This window comes from Carettochelys insculpta, chromosome 7 (genome assembly GCF_033958435.1).
Source record: "Carettochelys insculpta isolate YL-2023 chromosome 7, ASM3395843v1, whole genome shotgun sequence".
NCBI lineage: Eukaryota > Metazoa > Chordata > Testudines > Carettochelyidae > Carettochelys > Carettochelys insculpta.
Window position 1 is genome coordinate 33,361,756 of NC_134143.1, and position 26,731 is coordinate 33,388,486.

Here is a 26,731-nt window from a genome sequence, read left to right on the forward strand (position 1 = left end):
GTCCCCTTATTCCCATGAGCAGATGGCTTCGAAGTAGGCGGGGTCCTTTCGAAAAGGCGCCCCGTTGGGACGAGCCGCGCGGCAGCAAGCCGCATCAATTTCGAAGTGCTGCGGCCGCCCGCACGCTAATGACGCGCTGGATATGCATTTCAGCACTTCATTAGTAAACTTCGAAATGGCCATTTGCGTGGCCATTTCGAAGTTTGGGGCTAGTGTAGACACGGCCTCAATGTCACAGACTTTAGAAGGCGCAGGATCTGCTCTTAAGAGGCTACAAAACAAAACAAGAAACAATCTGCAACAATAGCTGGGATTCCCTGAAATGAGGCCTAGGCATCATAAGAATTTACCATGAAATGCTGCTCTGAACAGAATAGTGAAGCAATTACTAAGTGACTTGCTGGGGAATGAAGCTGTTGTAACTACTGAGCAAGACGAAGGTTTAGTGGAATGGCAGTGCTTCCTTTTACTCATCTGTAGCTCTCTCACTCAAGTCAATAAAGAAAAAGCACTGCTGATGACAAGTTCCAGCTGCTCCACATAGCTGGCTTCCTTCCAAGCAGCAGAACCCAGACAAGACAGATGTTCGCAGTCATGCACCCAGCAGCTTGCTATTAGACTATCAATATCATTGGGGATTTCCCTCTATTAAAGCATCTACGTAATTCAACCACTTTAAAACAAGATATGGCAGAAACTACCTCCTTCCTTTCCCCAAGCTCTGTTCTGGCCAAAGGTTCCCCCTTCGGTTTGTGGCAAAGACGTCCCCTCACACTACCGCAAAAATCAGCAGCACAAAGAATGCCATCAAGTTCAGAGCTCTCTCACTGCACAAGCTTAGTGTTTTTATGAAACGCTATTTGTCCTATTTCTAAAGGCCAGCTTAAAATCTGAACAAAAGCAAACAGATAAGCACAAGGATCCTCCCTAGAATTGGCACCACTATGATCATCTTGCATCACTTGACCCCTTAAGAACAACACATCGACAGACACTGGAGGGGGCCATGCCCAGATTTTGTCAATCCAACCAAAAAAGTTGTTGTAAATGGAGATCTCAGCATGTAAGAGAGAAGAAAGTATGAGCCAGGCTCCGGTAGAGGAAGTGATACAAGTTCTAGAGGACTCACACCCATCAATACAGAAAAAAATGAACAAAGTTACAGTTTTGACTAATTGCATTGGCACTGTAGAAGAGATCAGACCAGAAAATCCATACTGGTACTTTACATCTTGGACTTAAAGGGAAGTTCGGCAAGTTTTTAGACCCAGAAGTACGTAATACTCATTTGGTGTAAACAGCACCTTTGACCAGGGGATCTCTAAGCTCTTTACAAACGTCAAGGAATAAACTACCTCATGGGGTTGCAAATGGGCAAACTGAAGCAAACAGCTGAAGTTACCTGCCTACGGGCAGATCACAATTTAGTGGTAGAGAACGGAACAAACCACTGGACTTCTGATGTCCACTATCCTGCTCCAAATTCTAGTTTCAAATGTCACTCTTTCCTGTTGTATTTAACACCCTGACTTCAAAAGAAAAAAAAATCATACAAGCAGCTACAAGAGAATGTATTTCTTTTTACTGCAGATAAACTATTTAAGAACAAATCTGTTTGGAGGCACATGATGCTTTACATAAGGTGTACAGCTTTCTGTTACGACAATGCTAACGTGAGTTGAGATGTTAAGATGTTTTTCTAATTCCTGACCACAAAGAAGGACGTATATACGTCAAGAGAACTTGAGCTCTTTGTGGTAAGAAGAAATCATTTCTTAAAGCAAGACAAGCTCCAGACCACAAAAACCTCACCTTCCTTCAGAGAAGTGTTAAAAAGAAATTTTGAAAGAAAAAGGAGGACTGAGGGATGAGTTCTGATGGGTCTTACATTAAATGTGATAAAATTACTTTTTGTTTGTTTCACCCTGAGCAAGTTTTCTTTGTTTTCTTGTTTCTGAAACATTTCACCAATATACAGCAGACCTGGAGCTCAGCCACACAGCTACACTCACATAAGGTATCATGCCTTATGAAAGTGCACAGTAACCCAGGTCTCAAAACCTTTTACAATCTCCTCCATTCCCCAGAAAATGTTCTCTCTCTTTTGAGGTCAGGTTACTGGAATTTTTGTTCATTGAGAAAAATACCCACATATGTCCATGAACCCGCCCCCAAAAACTGACCTAAAACAGCCTCTGGGAAAGATAAGAGGAAAGCCTTTTATTGGACCAACTTCTGTTGGTGAAAAAGCAGTTTTGTACTTCACAGACCTCTTCTTCAGGTCTGGGAAAAGTACTCTGGACAGGTCTACTTTAAAAAGTTAGGTTCCCTGAGCAATCCAATTAAGCCAACTTCACTGCCAGTATAGACAAAGTTACACTGATAGAACAATTCCGCTATTAACCTAGCTACTGACTCTCAGGACACTCCTATACTACTAACTTAAGTCATCACAAGTTATGCCAGCATTAGACTGTCATAATTAGTAAACTGCTTGCACACGTATATCCTTGTCTCCTTGCACCGACACTGTGCCCGCTCACCAGTAGTGCTTGCACTTATGGACAATGCAGTGTATTGCAGTCTCCAACAGTGTGACATGCCACTGTCTTGAGCACAGTCTTGGGAAATTTTAGCAATGCACGGTGGGTCTGAAATGAATTATGCAGGGATGCCTGGGAGCAAAGGATCAACTTCCTAGCGTGTAACTGTTTCCAGCCTTCCAACATCACCTCTAGCCCAATTTTTTAAAATTCCATGAACCTCTAGGGTCCTCCTCGCTATCTACCATCTCTGACAAAAGCGTGCAGAGCTGCGTAGGCGTCGGTACAGTCGAAAATGTTGCAAGCAAGGACACATGTAACCCCCGGTATTTGCACAGCTATAAGAATAACCAAATCAGCAGGGAACATGACAGTCTCTTGGAGGGCACATAGCTGTGGGACATAGTGAGAACCACTTCAAGTTTGTTGCCGGTATTGAGCACACCTGCAGATGGCGGAGCACTGCTTCTGGTCTGAGAAATGAGCAACGGCTAGCGGCATTGCTTCATAATGTAAGCTTGGGATGATAAACTGCCTGGGACTGCCATGGATCACAGAATACTAGGGCTGGAAGGAACCTCAGGAGGTCATCAAGTTCAGCCCCCTGCCAAAGCAGGATCAGCCCCAACTAAGTCGTCCCAGCCAGGACTTTGTCAAGTAGGGACTTAAAAACCTCCAGGGGTGGAGGTTCCACCACTTTTCCAGCTAATGGACAGAGATCAGTTCTCCCTACCCACAGCACATTTCCCACACTGTCAATGATGGTGCCCCTGATATGAACAAGATCCGTCAACAAAGGAAGAGAGTGTAAACACCCTCTGGCAATTTTTGCTTTGTTGACTTCTGGGCATCTGTGTAAATTCTGTCAACAAAACTTGGTAGGTACTTGTGTTTTTTTCTAGTGTGGACATACTATCTGAATATCCAGACCTGAAGAAGAGCTCTAGATAGCCTGAAAGCATCTCACTCAGCAACAAAAGTTGACCCACTAAAAGATATTACACCTCACCTGCCTTTAATCTCCAATATCCTAGGTCCAATGTGGCAAATGCACATTGCAAACAAAGGTTAAGTCTACAACTGCCCACACAAAACTTTGTTATTCATTTGAGCAGGAGAGGAGAGTTTAAGCACCCATGAAGGAGAGAAGTTTTGTCAAACAAGTGCAAGTTTAGAAATACTCCAAACCTCTGGAAAGCAGCTGAATGCAGCAAACCCTCTCTATAGATCAGTGACATTTCAAGAAACAAAGAAAAAACAAAAACAAAAGCCAAACCTCAAATCTATGCATATTTACAGCAAAGCCCCCCCCCCCCCCCCCCCGAGAAACATGATGCCCTTAACCAGCTGCTGACACTTTAGAGAAAACTTCACAAAATGTCCTAGATAGAAACTATTCTTGCTTCTGAGGCAGTTTCTTCCCTTCCCCCTATTTTTCTTTCTTGCTCTTTATTACTAAAGCTAGTTACAAAAAATGGATTTCTGAGAAACATGGGCTCCTGGTGATTAATCTTTTATTGATATCAAAATCTTCTGAAGTGTTATCATTTCTGCACTTAAAACCACTGACTAAGAAACTGAGACACACACACCTGTACAGTTTATGAATGCCTTGATTTTCTTAATACTTTCAAAACAAGTCAACCCTGAGAAAAGTCCAAGCACGCTAAACCCCATGCCCAAGTTGGTCTGAGAATCCCTTGGATAACAAAAAACAGCAACATAATGGGGCTATAATGGAAGCAGAATTTGAGCCTTCACTATGTTGGCCTCCACCTCTCACCACATAAACAACATGAGAAAAAATTATATGAAAAGGCTTTCAAAATTTGTAGCAGGCACCAGCTGGGTTTAAATGGTCGAGGAATTAAGCAGAAGAATTGTTTTCTGCAAAATTTTGTCTCATTCAGATTCTGTGCAGCTTTTCACGCAGCAAACACAACTCAACAGACTACAATTGTGCAACATTCCCAGGATCCCCCTTCCACTGAGGAACAGACAATGAATGCCTTCCATTGGCATGTGCACAGTTGAAGGTGTTACTGTTATAAATCAAGACTGAACTAGAGCAGATCTTTGATGCTTTTCTAAAACAGGAATTAATTCTGGGAAGCTCTATGGCCTGTGTTTTGCCACAGATCAAACTAGATGATCACAATGGTCCCTTCTGTGCTTCTAAATGTCTCCCTATTTCCCCCCTAGAAATTCTGGTATTTCACTGCAAACCTCCAAAGAAGAGGAGGGGGGTGGGAAGCAATAAATCACACCAGCGAACAAGAATTAACTGCACGAAAAAAGACTGGATTTGAAGAACATTTCAAAATCTTACTGAACACACAGTGGAAGTCAAGGAAGAAACATAAATTATTTCAATGCTCCCCACCATCACACAAGCATGTAGACGCATACAGAACATATAAAACCACATTCAGAGGGAGAAGAGTTTATAAGGGAAGATCTAATACTTTCTAGTCACTACTAAGGCCATGCACCCTGACAGTGGCATCTTGTGTGGGCCACCACAACAACTCTGGAGAAAACGACCATAATAGGAAAGTGTTTATGTTATCTGTGCTGCCAAGAAAAATCTCCCAAAACAGGCACAAACTCCTGTTGTTGGTCATTAAAAGAGAGAGAGAGTGAAGAAATAAAACAGGTCTCCCCCTTTTATAGGCTCAGCTTTGTTATCTATATGGAGTTTGAACTTGACAGACGACCTTGGCATTTTCTACAGATTTTCTTACTTCTTTCATAACTAATATGTACATACTAGAATTGGACTCCAAATCCTACATACAAACACTTCCAGATTTGGGGAAAGTTTTGATCCAGACTTTAATTGTACATCTGGGCCTTCCCTCTCCCTTCTGTGAAGTGACTAAAATCAGACACTCGGACTCTGCAACAATTTGCATCAGGAACTCAACAACAGCTGGGGCTCATGTATAATATTACAGCAAACAGATGCTTTCTATGTACCACTCCCACAAATATTATACTCCAGTGAGTGACCCCCCCCCCATAATATTCTGATTTTATAAACCAGATTCCTACCACAGAACCACATGGATCGCCATAATAGATCAGGCCAGCAGTCCACCTTGGCAGTAACCTGATCCCACCAGAAGCCAGAACCATTAAGGCAGCCATGGGAAATATGACTACCCCACCCAAAGACCTCCATCTTCCCTAGGGACGTTCAGGAGTTCCATTGATAGCCACTTCTAAAAATGCAGCTAATATATGCTCTGAGCTCCCACGTCACATGGGGCAATGCAGTAGTCCCAGTCCTCAATCTCCTTTCTCTCAAGCTCAGACCCATTCTAACCAAGAGTATTCAATTACTCTCCCACCTGGCTTAGTTTAATATAATATTTTTTTACATAGTTCTGAGAGAAGAGTCGGAGAGTAGTAACGCAAGGTACCAAAAACACAGCATGCCTTATAAGCATCCCACGAGACCTGAGATTTCTTATGTTTGGTAAATGATAATTTGTATAACAACAAGCAGCCCTATGGTACCTTATAGACTAGCAGATATTTTGGAGCATAAGCTTTCGTGGGCAAAGACCCGCTTCGTCAGTGACAAAGCGGGTCTTTCCCCATGAAAGCTTATGCTCCAAAATATCTGTTAGTCTGTAAGGTGCCACAGGACTTCTTGTTGTTTTTGAAGATACAGAGTAACTCAGCTACCTCTCTGATTATTTGTATGTCACTCCACAAGAGATTGTAAGCAGTTAAATAGGTCATATAAGTGAGTTCACCCTTCTAACAAGACATTCTCCTGCTTAACAGCTCACACACTGGCTCCTGCTTTCAACAGCAGACTTCTGCTTTGAGAGCCACCATTATCTAGTGTAGAGAGCACTGGCCAAAGTCAAGGGCAGTAGATTTAGTTCTTGGATCTGAAACTGATCTCCTGTGTGACCTTGAACCCACTTCACCTCCTTGAGCCTTTATCTCCCCTCACACCTAGTGTCCATCCTGTGTATTTAGATTGTCAGCTTTTGGGGGCAGCCCACTGTGCGTTTCTACAGTGCTGTTCATCGCAATGGCCTGATCTCACCTGCAGCCTCTAGGTGCTATAGTAACATGAACCAAAGTCATTCACTCCAGAGTAGCTGACAACAGAGCAAGTCTTAAACTCTTTCAAAACGTGCCTCAGTTATGAAGCCACTCTGACAACAGTTTTGCCCAAACGCAGCAAGCCCAGGACTGGAGGGATCTCTGCACTTAGGAGAAGAGCTGATTGTGAAAGATTTTCACAGATTTCAATTTCAACTCAAAGAAAGACAAAAAACAAGCATTCCACACAAAAATGTTTGCAGCTTTTCAGATTGGGGCACCCCACTTGAAACCAACCACACATCAAGCCATTGATCGCAACCAGTTCGGCCCGGACTTCTACCCAGCTTTCTATCCACCTTGAAGTCCATGTATCCAATCCATACTTCCTTAACTTATGGGCAAGAATATTGTGGGGGACTATATCAAAAAGCTTTGCTAAAGTCAAGGTATATCATGTTCACTGAGTTCCCCATGTCCACAGGGGTAGTTGCCTCATCATAGAACCTAATCAGGTCGGACAGACCATAATGCCCAGTCAAAATGGGACCCTGGTGACTTTGCTGTATTAAAAGTCCCGTTGGTGGTGCAGCAGGACTGAGGCAGGTTCCCTGCCTGTCCTGGCTCTGCATAGTCCCTGGAAGCAGCCAGCATGTCCCGACTCCCTATAACCCCTAGGTACAAAGATGTCCAGGGAAGTGCTGCAATCTGTTTCCACACTGAGTGCCACCTCCTATTGGCAGGGGAACTCCTGGTGATTACTCTTTTATTGAAGAAGACACAAAGACACTTCACTCCTCCTTCTAGGAGCCAGACACGCCAGTCACTTCCAGGAGCAGCACAAAGCCAGGTAGCCTGCCTTAGCCCCACTGTGCCTGTGATTGGGAACCATCTGAGGTAAATGCTACCCAGCTGTAGCCCACGTTGCAAACCCTTGCCTGAGGTCAGGAGCCTCTCAGACACCCAAACACCCTCCCAGAGCCTAGACCCTGGACACCTTCCACACCCAGGACCTCTCTCCCAGCCTAGAGTCCCCCCCAAACCATGGACCCTCATTTCTGGCACCACCCTGAAGCTTACACCCCGACCTGGAGGCCTTGCCCTCTCCTGCTTCCGAATCTTCTGCCCCAGCCCAGTGAAAGTGTGGGGGGGAGAAAGCAAGAGATGGAGGGAGGGGCTGGAGTTACTAGGGGTGTGACCTTGGAGAGGGGGTTGGGGGCAAGGACCTTCAGTTTCGTCCAGTGAGAAAGCAGGCAACCCTAACACACGTCCGATTCACAAACATGGTCCGTAGTTATCTGCAGATTTGCAGGGCTCTACCAATGCATGCAAACACAAACAGACGCGCACTCTCTGTCAGGACAGAGACTGTGTTTTCAAATTACAAAAGGAATACTATGAAGAGTGGGGAGGAAATACTTCAAAAGCCATGAAAAGCCACTTCTGCTACATGTTCTAAGTACATGTCTATACTTTAATTAGAAACCCACAGCTGGCCCATCCCAGCTGACTCAGGCCCGTGAGGCTCAGGCTAAGCGGTGCTGTCATTCAGGCTGAACTGAAGCCTGGTCTCTAAGACCCTGCAAGGTAGTATCCCAGAGCCGAGGCTTGCAGCCTGACCCCAAGTATCTAAACCACAATTAAAAAGCCCCTAAGCCTGATGAACCTATGCCAACTGGCATGGGCCAAGAATGCAGTGTAGACATTCCCAAAATGTACTCGCCACCTTAGATATTTATGAGGAAAACCTACAAAAGAAAATACTTGAGCCATTTGAAATTCCCACAACGGGCCCTGAATTTTGTAAAATTCAGATAGAGCTGAGGTTGAAAATGGAAACATGCCCTGCAGTTTTAGGCTGAACATTTTGATGCACACATCAAAGTAAAACTTTTTGCCATCTCTGGATAGGCAAAGATTTTCTAAACTCACAATGCAGGAGCATTATTTTGGTTTCGAAGCAAGAGAGCTGATCACCCGGCAGGTCTTTTAGTCAAACTGTCTCTCAGAAACACTTAATGCAATGCACAGGGCTTTCACTTAACTAGCCTTCCTGTTTCCATTGCCAGCTTGACTCTGTATGAATTTGAATGTCAAAAGGAAAAATTCCAAGAGCAGAAAGCCATGTAAAATTTAAAGTGACTAAGGAATTTTAGCACAAACTAATCCAGCGTATCACAAAAAAAGACCAACCTGCTCTGCACCAGTTCACTGCTCTCAGAACCTCTCCTACCCAGCAGCTACTAATACGAAGCTGAGCTCAGCTTAGCATTACAGGCTCATGCCTAGAGCCCCTGCTTCTAGCATCAATGACTGCATCAAACTTAGGATTTCACCAAAGGAGTTTCCAGCATTCATGGCTGCAAAGAAGGCCATGAAAGCGTGACCCAAGCGTAAGTGACGCAGCAATGTCTGCCTCAATTTGCAGGCAACCTGTGAGAGTTTCGGAGAGAAGGAACTGCTGCATTCATCTCAATGGGTAGTGAAGTTAACACCCACTGCTCTGGGAGGCTCACCAGACAGCACACTGTGGCGGGGGGGAGGGGTGAGAGTGCAGCAGGCCTGAACCTTCCAAGCAGATACTCTCCACTACCGGGGTAAGTACTGGGGGATCCATACCATTGCCCCTCCCTTCGTCAAACAGAAGGGGACCTCTGTCACCACCAGTCCAAGCGTGAGACAAGAACTCGGCACAAGGCAAAGCAGGGCTGCAGAACTACTGCCTTAATCCCACCCTGGCAGCTGCCGTTATTTTGGAAAAAGGTTAAATATAGTAAACCAACGCATGCATTTCCTCTGAGCAAATTAGTCTTTAATAAAACTCTATTATTTTATCTAATACCTGTTTCAAACAGCCTCACTATTTATGTCTGTGTTTCTGTATAATGTGTGAAAAAGTGGTGCCTTTCAACGGGCCTGTTTCTTTACAGCGGACTCCAGCTGTTAGCAGCTTTGCTTTACTAGGTATTCATATTTCACAGGGCAGGTCTATGCTAGACCTGAAAGTCAATCTTAGATGACAATTGCATAGCCAGAATCGATGTACCTAGGGCTGACTGATCTGGCCGTCCCCACAGAGGGAGGTCAATGGGAGAAACTTTGCATCAACCTCCCTCACTCCTCTCGATAATGAGGAGTACAGGGGTCGACTGTTGAGTCCTGATAGTCTGATTTTGCACATCCCCACTAGGTGTGCAAAAAAAAAAAAAAAAATCGAACCTTGGAAGATCGACCCTGGGTCAATCTCCCAGTAAATACAGACATCCCCTAGGATAAGTTGTTAGTGTTAGACACACCACCACACCATGTAGGATTTTCCAGCCACAGGCACCCGCTTGCAAGGGCTCAAAAAGAAAGCACACTAGAAGGGGGTATTGTTGGAGTGCCAAATATTTGCTTTTGTAATCAAAAATTCAAAAGACACAAACATTTGCATGAGAAGAGACTTTTGTCAGGTTGGGAAAACATACTACAATTCAGTATTTATATCCAGAAAAAGCAAATCATTTTGTGGGGAGCGCAGGGAGAGGAAAATGTATTGTAGAAATATACAAGACTGAATGTTCTGCTGGGTTTCCTGTTTTGCTTTTTCTCTACAAACTGGAATTTCTTCACTTTATGTACCAGAAAAGACACAGAGACAAAAACCACTATTAAAATAATGGCCTTGCCAACACTGTCTCCTTCCAGTGACTAGAAGTCCAGGCGATAAAACTTCTCTCCTGCTGGAATGCTGTGCAGTGCCAGCAGTGCCTCTGAGCAAGTCTTCCCCATCACTTTCACTTCCCTAAGTGCAGTGATACAGAGAGGAGCAGAACAACATTTCTTTCTTCCAAGATAAGTTAAAAGAATTCCTGGCAGGAGCTGGGAACAATGTGATGGGAACATACATTGCTCACAAGACATGTACAGGACAGGGAAAGTCACTACAACCCAAGACCCCTAGGTCTGAATTGAGGCCAGGGAAGCAAGTGTCAGCTCTCTTCCATCATACCCTTCCATGCCTCTGCTCCACACTATGTCGATGTCAAGTGTTCAGCCTAAATGAGCATCCAGCACAACCATTACGCCTTCCATCCAAGGACGTCAAAGAACTTCACAGATGACAACTGGTAAAGCTATAGCCCTCTCAGGTTTGTACGGGGGGAAATGTCAAAGTCTGTCTGAAAAGTCAAAATCTTCTATGCGTTATTCTGGCTATTCTAACAATTTATAATGTCTACAGCCACACTCTTTCACCTAACCCAAGAGGGTGGATTACCTTACTGTTTTGTTGTACAATTAGTATAGATTCCTGTAATACTGGGGCATCTCAAAATCTGAACACGCTTATACTGTTTCTTCTCCAGTCACAGAACTGGAAGAAAATTCTCCAGAATGTGTTGATGGTCTGTGTTTCGTGAAAAACAGAAGGAACACAGGGTATGAACTTAAAACCAAGAATCAAAGTGCTCTGCTGAGATTTTAGCATACCACTGTCTGGTTTTCTTAAAAACAAAGACACTAAGAAGTTATTACAAGGACATCTGGCTTATGGATACCTCCATAGCTCCAAGGATTTCTTTGCTCCCATAGAAAGTACCCCTCTAACTCAGGTTACAATGTACCCAACTTTCCCTGGACGTTGCCTCATTTTAGATCATCCACCCTCTGTCCTAGCAGATTTTTCAATTAAGAGACAGTCTCTGGGTTTTGTGTGAGCAGATGTCAGGACTCTTTCTGAGCTACAACTTCTTCGCTTCCCAATAGGTTTTGCTTTGAAATACTCTCCTTTGGCACTAAGCATATTTCTTTCACTATGCTGCCTGCCAGACAAACACATAATCCAAAACCAGGTCCAGTTGAGAAAATTAACCACTGGCTCAGTTTGAGCTAACATTCACTTGGGGTGGAAGACTCTCATTCTCTCCCCCGAGGCTTCACCATTTTCTGTGATAAACACCTCTACTAGAAGTAAAATGGACTAGAAGTAAATGACCACCTGTGCTCTGTTCAAATCACCCACTCATGCTATAGTGCTCTGCAAAGAAGCCATGGCACAGTACCAGGCCCAATTTACACAGGTGCTGGACAACTACAAGCCCGGAGGAAGTCTATGGGAGTGGCAGGTGCTTAAAGCCTCCAAAAACCAGGCTCTGTCAGTTCTGATTTGAGAACAGTGCTACAGTTCAATACATTTACTTTGGCATGAAACAATAAGATGGTATAAGAAAGAGCCAATCTGCCCCAAGAATGAAGCAATGGATTCCCTGAATTACTGAAAAGACAACAGGAAGTCCTGTGGTAGCTTTTAGACTAACAGATATTTTGGAGCATAAGCTTTGGTGGGCAAAGACCCACTTTGTCAGATGCATCTGACAAAGTGAGTGTTTGCCCTCTGAAGCTTACGTTCCAAAATATCTGTTAGTTCATAAAGTGCCACAGGACTTCTTGTTGTTTTTGTAGATACAGATTAACACGGCTACTCCTCTGATATCTAAATTACAACATGCTCTTTCACCTTTTCAGGGAAAGCAGTAGCATAAAAGCTAAAGAAGCTGGCAAACAACACTGAGCATTTTCTTCAGTGGGCAAAACAGAAAAACCCTCAACGCTCCAAAGCAGCACCTTTTTTCTTGCCCCTAACAACAGGAAGATAATTCTCTGCCAGCTCTACATTTCTCATTAGTTTCCTTCCCTGCCCTCTTCTCTCCAACCCTCCCTCCCCGCAGAATGACAATTATTCATCCATCTCCAATTTACATTCCACTGGAGTGCGGAACCTGGCAAGAAGTCAAAAACACACTTAACAAAAGGACTAAATATAGACCTGGAAAGGAGGAAGACCCCGCAGCTGCAGGATGCATCTGGCTAGAACTGCACTAATTAAAAGGAAGCATACACTTGCCCGGCTTTCTCCTTGCGAGCTTGAGGAATCAACATAAGTATGTTTGTTCTTTCTGTTCACTCAGTCTCTCTCGCTCTCACACACGCATTCTTCTGGTGGTAAAATCCTTTCCCAACTCTTTACCCTATAGGAAAATTCATCCAAACGGTACCTTGAGGATTCTTCCACTGCACCCAGTGATGGATTTAGGGGCAGGTGATCCAGGAAATCATTTGAGTTAAGATGCTGTAAGGTATTTAAAAGTTTGACAAGGGGGTAGAGGAGACACTCGTTTGGTGCACCATTTGGTCTAGGGCTAGCCTTGACTGCAGAAACCACTCCCTTTCCACCTCTCTTCTTCCCTTCTTTTGCCCCATGCCCTCTCTCAACAGAGTTCACTCACTTTCTGGCCAGGGAAGAGACGCGTGCAATCGTGCAGAGGCCAATGTCAATCCAAGCACGCATCAGTCAGAGGCACTCTTGTGAACAGATGCTAACATTTGGCTCTCCTGTTCCAGGTGCGATACCTCCAACAAAGCACATAAACACTAGCAAACAGCGGATGTTTCAAACCAAAGGTGGTCATGCTACTAAGTCACCAGAATCATTTCTGGGAACGACGTCCTAGCAAAGGCTTTGTGAATAAAACTGTTATATTTACAGCAGGGGTCACTAATCCATCCCCTGCGATCACCCGGTAGATCCTGGGGAGTCTCCAAATTCACTGCAATCAGAATTCCACAGGCTTCCTTCCAGCACCAGTCCTTCTTCCCTCCCAGCCACCCTCCACCCCACTGTCTAATTCCCAGGAGTGGCCAGTGCGGCCCCATGGCTGTGGAGTGATGGGATGGGAAGACCTGAGTCTCGGCCTGTTGCTCCTGCCTGCAAGTACCACCCTGGCAGTTCCCATTGGCCAGCTGGGAGCTGATGGAGCTGTACCAAGAGAGAGGGGGCAGTGTGGGGAAACCAGGCCTTCCACCCCTGGTGCAACAGGAGCTTGTTTGCCCCCCTCCAGAGCAGTGTCATAGAGCCTTGTGCAGATACAAATGTCTGTCTGCAGACAGACAGCTGTAGCAGCTGCCCTGCAGGGCTCTGCCCCCAGGGGATGCTGCAATCAAGGAGAAGAGCATGGTGCCACTACTCCCAGGAGCCAGCGCCCAACATCTGCAGCTCCTCCAAGCTGTGCGACTTCACTGCCCCCAACCGTGTCTCCTGTCTGGAGACATACAACTCCCCTGGCAACAGGGGTGGAGGTGGCGCAGCTGCATGAGCAGAAGTAGATGCCACTGCAGGGAGCTGGCTCCTTGTAGTGATGGCACCACACTCTTCTCCTTTGGACGCAGCATCTCCAGGGAGCAGTCCCGCAGACACCAATGTCTACCAGTGGGTAGATACTTTTATCTACACAGCTCTGTATCATGGGGCCAGAGCCAGGGTTACATCCAGCCGGGAGCCTGCCTCAGCCTCGCTGTGCCACTGACCAGGAGCCACTAGTATGATACAACCGCCTGCCCCATCCCACAACCAGCACCTCATGCCCCTCCTGCACCCCCAGCTCTGACCCCCCCGAGCCAACACCCTTACTCCTTTCTGCATGCCAGCTCCGACCCTGCCCCCCAGAGCCAACATGCTTATTCCTTCCTGCACCCCAATGCCCCTCCCAAACCTCTCAGGCTGGTAAAAGTGGGGAGGGTGGGGAAAAGCGAGAAATGGAGTGAGTGTGTATGTGTGTGTGTGTGGCGGGGGGAGAGGGGGCTTGCCGGGGCCTTGGGGAAGAGGCAATAGAGATCTTGGGTTGCCCCTAAATTCAGAAAGTGATCTTGGGCATGAAAAGATTGGGGATCACATATACCCTGAAACCTACAAGATGTAATGAGACTCCACTAAGTTTCATTCTCCATGCTGCAAAATGGACACAAAAATGGCAAAAGACCTGCAGTGGATAGCCTATTCGGAGAGATTTGAATATTAAATAACAAGCATGAATATGATTCCATGAAAACAAAGGATTTGTGGCACTAACTGGTCCTAATCATGCCTTAGGCAGGCACCATGTGAATTTCCCTTCATACAGCCTTACCAGAGCTCCTAATGATTTAACTGCACCATTTCAGGAGAGCTTCAAAGAGGGACGCACTTGAGAATGGGCTATATCTGTGCATTTTGGAAACAATTAAGCATATTTCTTTCAGTTTTTAGCTCTCTGGATTCAAACTAACTTTCTTTGTTCCATATTTAGTATCATTTCACCCAGGAAAAGAAAGTACAACTTGCAAGAGCATGGAGAGAAGGATGCAAAAGTTGCCAAATACATGAGTTCCAAGGCAACTGAAATGCTCTTTTTTCACTTCTTACCTTAATGCTCCTCCGGGAGTCACAGCAAATATACCTGCTGCAAACAGCAAACTGCAGGGCTACTGGCCTCTTTTTCACCTGAGACAAAAACACACACTGCTGAAGTGCTGTGACATGGGCCACGTAGTCACTCTTAATTGCCAAGGGAGAGTTCTCCTGGCAGCAATAAAAACACCAGACCAAATGAGGGTTGGTAGCTTACTCACCAGGAGTGCAGATCCCAGAAATAAAGCACTGTCCATACCTCATGCTTTCAGAGGGGTTTTTTTCCCCTTTTTTCCTTATCATTCAAGAGTTGTTTTTTTCCACCCACCTGAATGGCTTTAGCACTGAAGCTGGCAGTGCTGGATGCAGCTTAATTTGCGTGTCTGCTAACTCAGGTTGGGTTCCACACTTAGAAAAGCCAAAATTCCATAACCCACCTTCACAGGGGGTAGGACAATTCTCAACTTCAGAAGCAGATTCTCTATCCCTCCGTAGCATTCACAGGAAAGGTCCTATGTCTTTGATGCTCTGGGAAGGTGATCCAGTCTTCCATGCGAGGACCATCCCTAACGTCCTGGAGGTTCATGTACTATTCTGGAGAAGATGCTTTTCTTATCCATTTGGGCAGGTAGGTGAGAGATGAAGTGGTTTTCAAATGGTTAATTTCAATGTGCCTTTGACTGTCATCGAGGTTTATAGGTAAAAATGAAATCCTGCTCCTCTGAACTGGGACTAGTCCCACACAAGTAACTAAGACTAATGATAAGTAACAGAGAGAAAGCTGTGCTAGTCTATATACTATGAAAACAAAAAAGCCGTCCAGTAGCACTTTCCAGACTAACAAAATAATTTATTAGGTGATGAGCTTTTGTGGAACAGACATACTTCTTCAGATCCAAGAGGAAGTGGGTCTGTCCCACGAAAGCTCATCACCTAATAAATTATTTTGTTAGTCTTTAAAGTGCTACTGGACTGCTTTTTTGTTTTCTTATGACTACTGATGTGTGAGTATGGTGAGCAGGATGTATGCAGTGAGAGGCAAGAAGGATTCCGCCAAGAGAGACCAATATAGGCTGTGGGTGAATTTCTTCTGTATTTCCACTACACATTCCTAGTCAGATGCCAAGCACAATTTCCTAATTTAAATACAATTAGGAAGAGAGATCACAGGAGGCAAAGGGGATGAGGTTTTGCACTTCAGAACAACTGTTAAACAAACAACAACAGATTAGGATTTAATCAGCCTTGAATATCAGGATATTGGATCTCTGACATCTGACCCATTTCCTGTCTTATATTGTATCTCCTCACTTACTCCATCTAGCACCCAGGCAGAACCGCCCCTGCAGACACATACCAACCAAAGACAGCTCAACAGCAAGGCTGCTTCCTAGTGCTCTGAGCCTTTCTGGCTGGAAGAAGCAGAGGCCTTGTGGTAGCATGACTACCAGTCTCACTCTAATTATCAGTTTAAAGCAGAAGCCCTGCATATAACAAGCTCCTGCGATGGCTTTTGGGGATCAAATTCCACACTTTACATCACCATGCAGATTTCTTGGACTTAACAGCAGATAAACCACACAGACATAGCTATAGAAGTAGAGCAAAATCAATCTTTACACAGGCCACGATTTAATTGCCCCAAAACAGGACACAGTGCACACACGCAAGCCAGTCAGCCAGCCAAGTACAGCTTTCACCCTGTTGGAAAATGTTATACCAAGGTCAGACTGTGTTAGGCACACATCTCAAAGGCTTTGTCTGATGCTACTTGCTTGTGCCAGCTAATTGAAAATTCAGACCAAGAACAATTCAGCAGAGAGCTGAGTACCATCTCAGCTGCAGGATCCCAAACTAAGATTTAAAGGGACAACGTCAACGAGGGTGAAAAAAAAAAATCACATTTCTGCTTGGAAATGGTGGGCCTACAGAAAGTGCACACAGATCACTAGAGCTTAAATTCAGAAACAAAAGCCCTTTTTTAATGTACTTTGTGAACTCGATAGCACGGCTCCTCTGTATAGCCAGTTTCTCAAACCTCAGTGCAGGTTGCACCTCTCGAATCTGGTATTCTCTCACCCCAGTAACATCCCTCGTCCGGCATGACCACAGATGTGGCCAGAGGAGAGAGTAGCCAGCGGGGGTGGGAGCCTCAGCAGGGCTGGGATCCGTAGCCCCTGCCTCAGTCCCTCTTGCCCTGCAGTAGTGGGATAGAAGGCTGCTGTAGGCCCAGGACCTGGAGGCCTCTGGCAACTGGGCGAGGAGCTGTTGTCCCTGCCTCCCCCTTACAGCAAGGGCCAGGAGGCTTCTGTGGGGCTGGGAATTGGAGCTCCTGCCTGCCCCATGGCAGAGCGGAGCCAGGAGCCTGAGCCCCCAACTTGCCCCGCAGCAGCAGGGGCCATGAGGCTGCCAGGGGGCCAAGGGCAGGAGCCCCCACTTGCCCCTCATATGCCAAGGTGGGATGCTGCCATGGGGCCGGAAACCAGAGTCTCCCGGCAGCAGCGGTCCCACATAGCAGGAGCTGGAGCCCCCACCTGCCCTTTGGCAATGGAGTGCAGAGCTGGCTGGAGCCCTGTGGCAGCTCCTGGGTGTCTGGGCTGGTGCCACAGCAAACAGGGGGCAGCAGTCCCTGAGCACAGCCCTGCACCTTCCCTTATCTGGCAACTTATCTTGTTCGGGGCCTGTCAGGTCCCCAACATGCCAGATAAGGGAAGTGCAACCTCTATTAAACCCCCTTACTAACAAGCCTGTAAATTAACTATTTAAAAAAAAATTTAAAATACATTAGAACATCCTAGAGTGCACTCAAACTTTCCTAGCCAGCTTTTTTTTAAAATACATGCTAGAGAGCGTCCCTTTACAAGTTTGCTTCTCCGTTCCAGAGGAAATAAATTAATCAACTTGTGGAGCTGAGAAAGGGACACGTTCCTGATTCATTACTGAGGTCACTAACTTTGCGATGCGGCTATGGAAACTATACTTATGTCTAAAGATAAAAATTCATCAATGATAAGTCTCCATATGTTTTACACAGTATTACTTTTCTACCTAACTGAATAACAAAACATAATTATGCCTCACGCAGTCAGAATCACAGGCATACCTTCCCTAAGATGTATTGTGTACAGAACCCAGGAAGTACCGAACTTTTAGACAGATCTGATTTCACGGATGGGATGGCCTCTGAAAACAGCCAAGAATAGTCCAGCAATTAACAAGCATTTTTGACCAGTATTTTAAAACTCTCCTATAAATAAATGTACATAGCAAGTCTTCAAGACCCCTTGGTAAATGGAGCCACCAGTCCCCGTAAGGGAGTAGTCAGCATTGCTTATAATTGTTACTTATGGCAATTGGTTATTTGTGATAGAGTGGAAAGGCAGACTCTCCCCTTTCTAACTACTCGAATGGGCCAGAAACCAGCAAGTAAAGCACCTCATGCACTTTATTTACAGCAATGGTGGAGAAGTCCCGGCTCGCAGTCTGGACCCCAGGACACAGGGCTCCCATTCCCAACCCTCGCAGCCCAGATCAGGCAACCCGGAGCCAGAGCTGGCCCACGGGCTCTGGTGAGACAAGTGGCAGGGCAGGAAGTGGCACTGCCGCTCCTCCTTCTCCTCCCATGACCGAAACTGCAGCCTGTCAGAGCGATGGGGAGGAGTAGTGCTGCCTGGCAGAAGAGCGAGAAAAAGCTCCCTGGAGAGGCCTTTCTCCACCACTGCTGTTTTCCCAGCCGGGGGAGAGGGAACAAGGTGGCAGCAGCAGCCCCATTCTTGCCCCCTCCTCCTGTCCAGACCCCCCACCCTGCTGCTGAACTCTCCCTCCTACCCAGAACCCCCACCTGCAGTCCACTCCTGAACTCCCCTCACTGCTGCTCCCAGCCCACTTATGCACCTTTCCCCCACCCAATTACCCCATCTCAGTTCTCCCAGCCATACCCCAAACACCCACCCCCAGCCTGCTCCTGCACCCTCCCTCCCACCCAGACCCCACGTCTGCTGCCTGCAGTCCATCCCTGCACACTGAACCCCACATTTTGCCCCATCCCAGCCCCCACCATCACCCCTGAAGTGTTAATCTAGCCGGAACCTCAGTCCCCCTTTCTCCACCCTCCCACCCATCGTGCTGGAGCATGAGGAGAGTGAGGTGTCTCAGTCAGGGGCCACATCCATGGTGGGTGGGTGGAGGTGACCTTTTATGTGGCCCCTGATTGACTTTTCTGTGCGCCATTAACACCAAACCTAAAAAGGGTTCCCCACCCCTGATTTACAGTGTACTCCTCCATCACCTTTACAGACTATGCTGCCATGTACCAGCAGTAAGATGGAGCTCTCACCTTCCGAGGTAAGGATGGGAGAGCTCTCTCACAGCTACAACTTTGCCGCCTGCCTACCAACTGCCACCTCCTCCCTGGCTCTTCCCACCTCCCCGTGTGCACTTTCCGAACATTTTGTACCACCTGGGCTCATGAATTAGCCTTTTAACTCCCTCAGACCACGCCAGTCTAGCGCGTGGGAGCAGTTCCCACAGTCTAGAATGCTCTGGTGCGATTACTTTGGAGTTGCTGTGACCAGATGCTGGCTCAACTGCCGTTGCTGTGCACTCTGTCACAGGCCTCGGGCCTCCATCTGGGAGTCTCAGCCTGGGATGCACTGCAATACATACCCTACAGTAGCAAGGACTGTAGAATGCCTATAAACAAATGCCCTCCATGACAAGCCTTGAGTGCAGAATCACACAATGAAATGTTACTTCTAATTCCCTACTCCACTGATCTCTTCATGTACCTCAAGCGCTAGTCTGACCCTCCTGGATTTCGTTAGCTTTTTTCCTACTATTTCTTAAACTCAGTCTGCGCTTGTGCAGTCGCTCAGGAGCGAGTCAAACACCACCCAGCTGACAAATGGAGCACCCCCTAGCTCAATTTTTTGTTTCTACTGATGGTGCGCATGCGTTGAGCCCATAAAAATTCATCCTGCACATGGATGGAAAAGGTTAGAAAGAGCATTGCTTATAACTGCACTTAGTCCTAAATTGCAGCACATCCCGCCACTGTGCACAGCAGAGCCAATGCATCTACAACACACAGAGATATTCTAGTCCCATTTTTCTCCAGACCAGAGACTCGCACCATGCATTAGTGTGTGTCAAGTAAGTGGACGTGACCACACATTCAGGTATTGATACTATAAGCTTCCTTTCTCCACGTGAGATGTTTCCAAACCTGGAAGCACAACTCTCTCCCAAACCCTATGCAGAGTTCAAAGTAATAGCAATACAGGAGAAACTCAGTTATGGACACCCTGGGAATGCAGATCTTTCATAACTCTGAAACCTTCCCAACAGTGACCAAGCACAGTTTGGCTCCAGATCCAGCATTTGACAATCCAGGCCAGGATTTAGAAACAGCTGAGTACCTACTCTGCCCCAACGGAGGTAGAGGGACTGGAAGGGAGGACATGTGCATGTCCCAGCAGTGGGTTCCCACTCCCAGCCGGGGGAAGGGGAAAATGCTGTACAGTCCCCCATGCTGCTCCTGCGGAGCTGGTTCTGGCTGCTTGCTTAGGGCGGGCAGACCCAGCTGCGCCATAAGTAGGCGTGAGAGTGAGGTGAGAACAGACCCCCCCCCCAGATGTGCCCATCTTTAAGATGCAATAAAGGCACAGTGCAGTGCGTACTGTGTCTGCATCTCTCTGCTGCTGCATGACTGGTTACTTCCAGTTGCACATGGTGTCTGGTTGACCAGTCAGTCTCTAGTTCCTAATTCCTTACATCATCACTTACGACTTGATCCTGAAAAGTGCTGAACATTTCTGGCTCCAATCCAGCAAAGCACATAAGCACCAGTAGCCCCACTGAAGCCAACAGGAATATCCCTATGCTTAAGTGAATCAAGACAGGATTGATCATCAACTCACAGGAACAACGCTTTAATCTATTTAGGGAAGGACAGACAGTCTGAAGCTTTGTGGAATACAGCTGGACTAGAGGTATTCGAAAGGAAACAGAGAAACGGTTCACAAAACCACTCTAGTTATCTTGGCAACAATAAATAATCAAAATAATACACAACACTCACGTGTTTTATGTTTCCACTGTGCTCCATAAACATTAACCAGTTAATCCACACACCAGTCAATGTACATAAGTAAGTAAATACATAACTCATCATCTGTTTTACAGATAAAGACACAGATTATGTGACTTGTTCAAAGATGCAGAGTTGAGCCTAGATCTTGCAAGAATCAGCTCAAAGCACTGTTTCCTAAAGGAGCAGTGGTACGGGATTAGAAACAAATTCATTATTTTCAACAAAATTAGGAAAAAAAAATTTAACTATGTTAAAAGGCAACTCACGAAAATGAATTAAATTTGGTTGAAATTTAAGTCCCCAGTTATCTCCCCATCAGTGTCTTACGTCATTGATTATATTTTTAAAGTTTATCCTAGGTGAAGCAAGTCATATATCACAATACCAACAAAATAAAATTAAAAAAAAAACAAACCCGCAGGATTCCTACCTTATGCTCAGTCCACCAAATTATACTGATGGGATGGTAAATCTTGAACATTTATATTCTCCATATCAGTGGTGGTCAACCTGCAGCCTGAGGGCAGCATACTGCCCATTGGAGTTTCTTTGTGTGTCCCACAAGACATTTTGTTTACCATTGACCATACAGGGTTGCCAGATTCTGCTGGTTTCCGTCTGAATAGATTTATTCCCCACTGCAGGTATTACAGAAGTAAAATATTTAAATCAAGGGCACCTAAAGTGAGGTGTATGTGCTGATTGCACACAACATTGTGAGAACCAGGTGCTCCCCCTGCATCCACCTGAAGTGCTGCTACAGTTCAGCCAGCACTTCCCACAAATTCTAGGTATGCAAGTGCCCTTAACAAAACTACCCTGTCCAGGGAGCCTCTTTCGGCTACAACAATATTGCAGCCCACTGAGATGGAAGGCCACTCACTAGCTTACTATATATCCCTCACTGCTCTGTATTCACCAAAACATTAAGAAAAAAAATGAAAGGCCTAATTCACACACCAGGATTTCATCCAAAGCTCTAAAAGTTTGGTAACAAATGGATGAAGTCCCTCCCATTACTTTTAACTTAAGATAAAACCAAAACACAACACACATCCTGGTTCAGATTTCTACCAATGCTCCTTTACTCCACACTGTGACCATGATAAATGAGAATAAGGCCTACAGTTTGCAATGCATCATTCTAAGGTTTTCTGAACTCTGCTCTTTTTGGAGGTCAGTTTACTAAAGAAAATAAACCTAGTCTGGGCAGGTACCATACCCTTAGTAAGATAGCCGAGGCAGTAACAACTAAAAATAAACAAATACCCAAGAAGGAAGCGCTGGCCCACCTTGACAGGAAGTGATCAAACAAACGGACAAAGACATTTTCCATCAGAGGGCAATATGTTAACTGAGAGGCACACATCTCTTTGTCAACAGGGCATTGGAATAACTGCGATGGGAAACATGTGGCAGTAAAAACGGAAATGTGTTATTGTGGAAGATAGTGGCTGTCGGAAATCTGAACCTGGAAGGAAGTGACTTAATCGAGCATTCTGTCCTCTTATTTCCCACTGAGCATCCTATGCATGCCTCTTTAACCTATTTCACAAAGCAACAGCCTCTTAAAATCTACACTATATCCTCATTCCAGTAGAGGGAATTTGGATGGCTCTTTATCTTTGCATTCCCAGCCATCACACTGCACTTCTTGTTTTGAACGTGTTCAACAAACAGCTTGAAAACCCAAGGTAGGATAACATCAATGAGCGACAGCAGGGGAGGGATCTAAAAACCAGCAGGATCCACCTCTGTTTAATTGCAGTGATTAACAATTGTTAGACCTGCTCCCTTCATTATACTACAGAAGCCTTTAAGATTAAACTAAAACAAAATACACCCAGATCTGCTCACTGTAAATAAAGATCTTTTGGCAGACATGCCCCCATTCTCCACTACAATCTTCTGTAGAAAACTTTAAAAAATGGCAGGAAAGGCCAATTAAATGAGACTGAAGTCTCAGTCACTTATCTTCTGTGTACATGTGGCTCCAGGGTTATAAAAGAGGAGACTGGGATGACTGCAGAGACTTGGTATGGAACACAGAGCCTCTCAGGTACTGTTACCATAATGAGAGAAAGTAACGGGCAGCTGACAGCTAACCTACAACTTAGGTAAAACGATAACAGAGAGGCAGCCCTGTTAGTCTGTACTCCAACAAAACAAAGCAGCAGAAATGTACACTTTAAAGACTAACAAAATGGTTTATTCAGTGATGAGCTTGTGCGGGACAGACCCACTTCATCTGATCAATTTAATTTCCAATACAGACTGACATTTAAGTAGAGGACCAAACAGAAAAAAAAATTGCAATAAAACCTGACAAATCAAATAGGATTGAAGGAAGGGGGTGAGAGGTGGAGGGATGTTAATTGTCCTGTCTGAGATAATTACGAGCATCAAAGGAAGGGAAGCAGTCTTCCCTCCCTCTTCCTTTGGAAAACAGCAGAAAAAAAGTGTTTTCATGCCCTTTTTACATATCCTTGCAGATGTCCTTGAAAAGCTAGCCTGGAGCCCATGCAGCTTAAAGCACCTTGAAGATGTGGAAGAACACTGGTGTCAATAGCAAAATTCCATCATTGGAGCTTATGGAGAAACCACTGGCTTCCAGCACAGGAAGGATAAGGACTGGTTTGATGAGAATGATGTGGAAATTGAATGCCTGATTGAGGCAAAAAGGAAAGGCTGGACTGGGAGTTCATTATGGTCATTTTACATGGAGCTTGGCTGTGACAAACAAGCAGCTGGAATTAGAACAGCTGAGTCAGAATTGTTTAACCCACAGACAGTCAGTGCAGGCTTGTATATTGATTGAGAGTGTCCAGGGGAGAAAACCACAGCAGCATACACATTGGGATATTCAGAGTAAACGGCATGCAGGTTGAAGCCGGAGCCCCATGTGCAGATGTTAAAAAAAAGTCTAGATGTTAAAAAAAGATGTTTTAGGAACAAAACTTAAATATGCTGGTGCCATGGGGGGTTGAGCCGGGTGGTGGGGGTTTGAGCCCAGGCATGCAGGAGGGGTTGGGACATGGGGGTTGGAGGGGAGCCTAAGTCGTGCAGCTGGAGCACCCCGCTGCAGGGAGGTGAGCTGGGGTACATGGAGGTGGTGAGCTGGGGCCACTGAGGCAGGGGAGTTGCGGGGGTGGGGGTTGAGCTGGTGGAGGAGGGTTAATGGGGGTGAACTGGAACCACTCTGGGAAGCAGGGGAAGGGGGTTTTATCTCGCCTGGCTGCGCGCAGCTGCAGGAAGCTAGGCAGGCTGACAGCCCAGCAGCTTCACATTGTGCAAAACTCGTGTTCATGTGAATTTCGCGCAACATGAAGCCACATAAAATGAGGATTTACCATACAGAAAGGCGGAAAACTGTTAAAGCTATGCGCACATAATGCTGTCTTTAAAAGGGGTTTTATTAAGGTTATAGTTATTGCATCAATCACCACTTGAGAATAATTGCTATCAGTAGTACCTAGTGGAACCCTGACCTGCCAGCTGGTCCTTTTTTACTGACAACAGTGATGAAAGCAAAGTAATGCGCCAGGAAAATCCCTGATCAGTTTAAACCACAGCAATTGCAAACTGGCAAATACACACACTTTGCATGTACATATATGCACGTGATATAAGTTACATAAGGAAATTATTCAATAGTCAGAGAGTCACGAAACACTAGCATTTCTAAAATTTTGAAAGCAAATAGCTTCTCTCTAACTTAGTCAAAGTCACAATGACAGGTGAGGTGCTACAGAGAAAGTTGAGTAATGAGAATGTCCCCAATAAACATAAAAGTACTGTACAGCAAACCCTCGATTTACACAGGGGTTGCATTCTTGTAACCCCCACCTAATTCACATTTTCGTGCAAGTTGGGGTGGGAGATTGGGGTTGCAGAAACTCGGAAACTGACCAGCCCACCAGGGACCCACCAGGGCTGGTCAGTTTCCCAGTTCCAGCAAGTAGGGGGGAGACAGGAATCAAGTACCTGTGTGGCTCCTGGCTCCCCTCCCCTTACAGAGCCAGGAAACTGACCAGGGTAGCAGCCTTGGCTACTTTGCTGGCTCCAGCCAGTGCAGGGGAGCTGGGAACTAGGGGCAGCCTGGCTCCTGGCTCCCCTTCACTCCTTGGAGCCAGGAAACTGGGGGTTCCTATGTGAATAACATAGCTGGAGTCAACGTAACTTAAACCAAGTTATGCTGGGCTCTGAACTCTCCCGTCAACTTCTATACGCTTCTCATCTGGGGTACAGTAACCGGGATGACAGATGAGCAATCTAAATCCATTAAATTGACTGCTGGTGGCTCGATCTCAGAGCATGGGCTGTAGTGCAGATGTAGCCTCAGACAGTAAGGGTTCAATCAGCCTCTGACATTAGTTTTCAAGCAGTGCAACTCCACCAATTTCAGAGTAAGTAATTTTTGAATTATATCAGTTTAAACTGAGATCACAATCAGACCGGAAGTATCTCAGACACTGAAAATGGTTTTGGATTGTGCAGCTAATAACATATGGTAACAAAAGGTCCACCAAGTACACACGACCACCGCTCTTCTGTGCTTCAAGTGGGATTAAACTATTTTTGACTAAATTCTGAAGTTTTATCAATGATTTGAGAGCAGGGTTTGTGCTCACAAAGCTGTATTGATGCTTATGAGCGAAAATCCCTCTCCCTCCATGCAGCATTGCTCCCTCCACACCAGGAGTGAATCTCACCCTTGAGCTCCTTCATTCTGACCATGCAGCATTCCAGACAATATATAATTAGAGGCCCATCCTCTGACTAAGAGGCCTTTCCCATGCTGCCCTTTTGTCAAGCATTTATTACCCATTTCTCATCTTCCTTTTTAAACAAAGGTCTGGCAATATTCCAGACATGTTAAAAAAACATGTTTTAGGAACAAAACTTAAATATGCTGGCAACAGAACTTGAGCCAGACCTTCTTTTAGTTTCTAAACCACTTCACGCTCTAAGAGAGATCAATAAAACATCACTAATGATGAGGAATAAGATTACAGAATTACCTAATATTACTTTGCCTTTTTTAAGGAAAAAAAGGAGAGAATAGAAAATGAGGTAAAATCTAAGTGCTTACTAGTCTTTTAAAACTTTATCTTGTTCCAGACCCCTTCCTTCTCCTTCAATAGCAAGGATTAGAAGGACACCAACTTACGTGCTACAAATGGTGTTTGCTTGTTTGTACAATTAAACTACAATACCGAGTTTCTAACCACTCAATTTCTCACAAAAGTGCTGCAGCACTTGGTTTGCAAACACAAAAAAGGAATTTGTTTCTCATAAAAATCCCATTTCCACTGGCATTCTAAACCAAATATACGTAGAAACATTTCTGTGTGGTGTTATATTTGGTTTTCATAACACTTCACTCTGTTGACAACTTAATTAATTTTCCTAACTTCCCTCCTGGATCTACCAATGACATCTATCTGGTTAGCAGAGACTGCAGTTCCACATGATTGGTAATCATATTGACAGTATCAGAGAGATAGCTGTATTAGTCTGTATCTTCAAGAACAAGAAGAAGTCCTGTGGCACCTTATAGACTAAGAGAAATTTTGGAGCATAAGCTTTCATGGGCAAGACCTGCTTCATCAGATGCATGAGTGGGGGGTGGTTTCAGAGGGGTATTTAAAGGGTGCGGTCCCAGTAAAAGGGAGGGCCAGAGCTGACAAGGTCTAGTCAGTCAAGGTGGAAAAGGCCCACTATCAGTAGTATGTACGAAGAGAGGAAAAAACAGGTCAGATAAGATGGGGGGGTATGGCCCATTGTCAGTCTAATGTGGAGATGTTAACACCAACGGCAGAGAAG

The 26,731-nt window shown here is 45.4% G+C and overlaps 1 protein-coding gene across 9 annotated transcripts in view; it reads right to left on the minus strand.

The window, feature by feature from the left end:
• Positions 1-26,731, minus strand: part of PALD1 (phosphatase domain containing paladin 1) — a 200,005-nt gene that overhangs the window by 132,835 nt on the left and 40,439 nt on the right. For 5 of the 9 annotated variants that reach the window (XM_075000274.1, XM_075000270.1, XM_075000273.1 and 2 more), the window contains one exon: positions 14,830-14,907. The exons of the other annotated variants lie outside the window; for them this stretch is intronic. The gene's annotated coding sequence lies outside the window, so the exon portion shown is untranslated. The remainder of the gene's footprint in view (positions 1-14,829; positions 14,908-26,731) is intronic. 9 annotated transcript variants of the gene reach the window in all.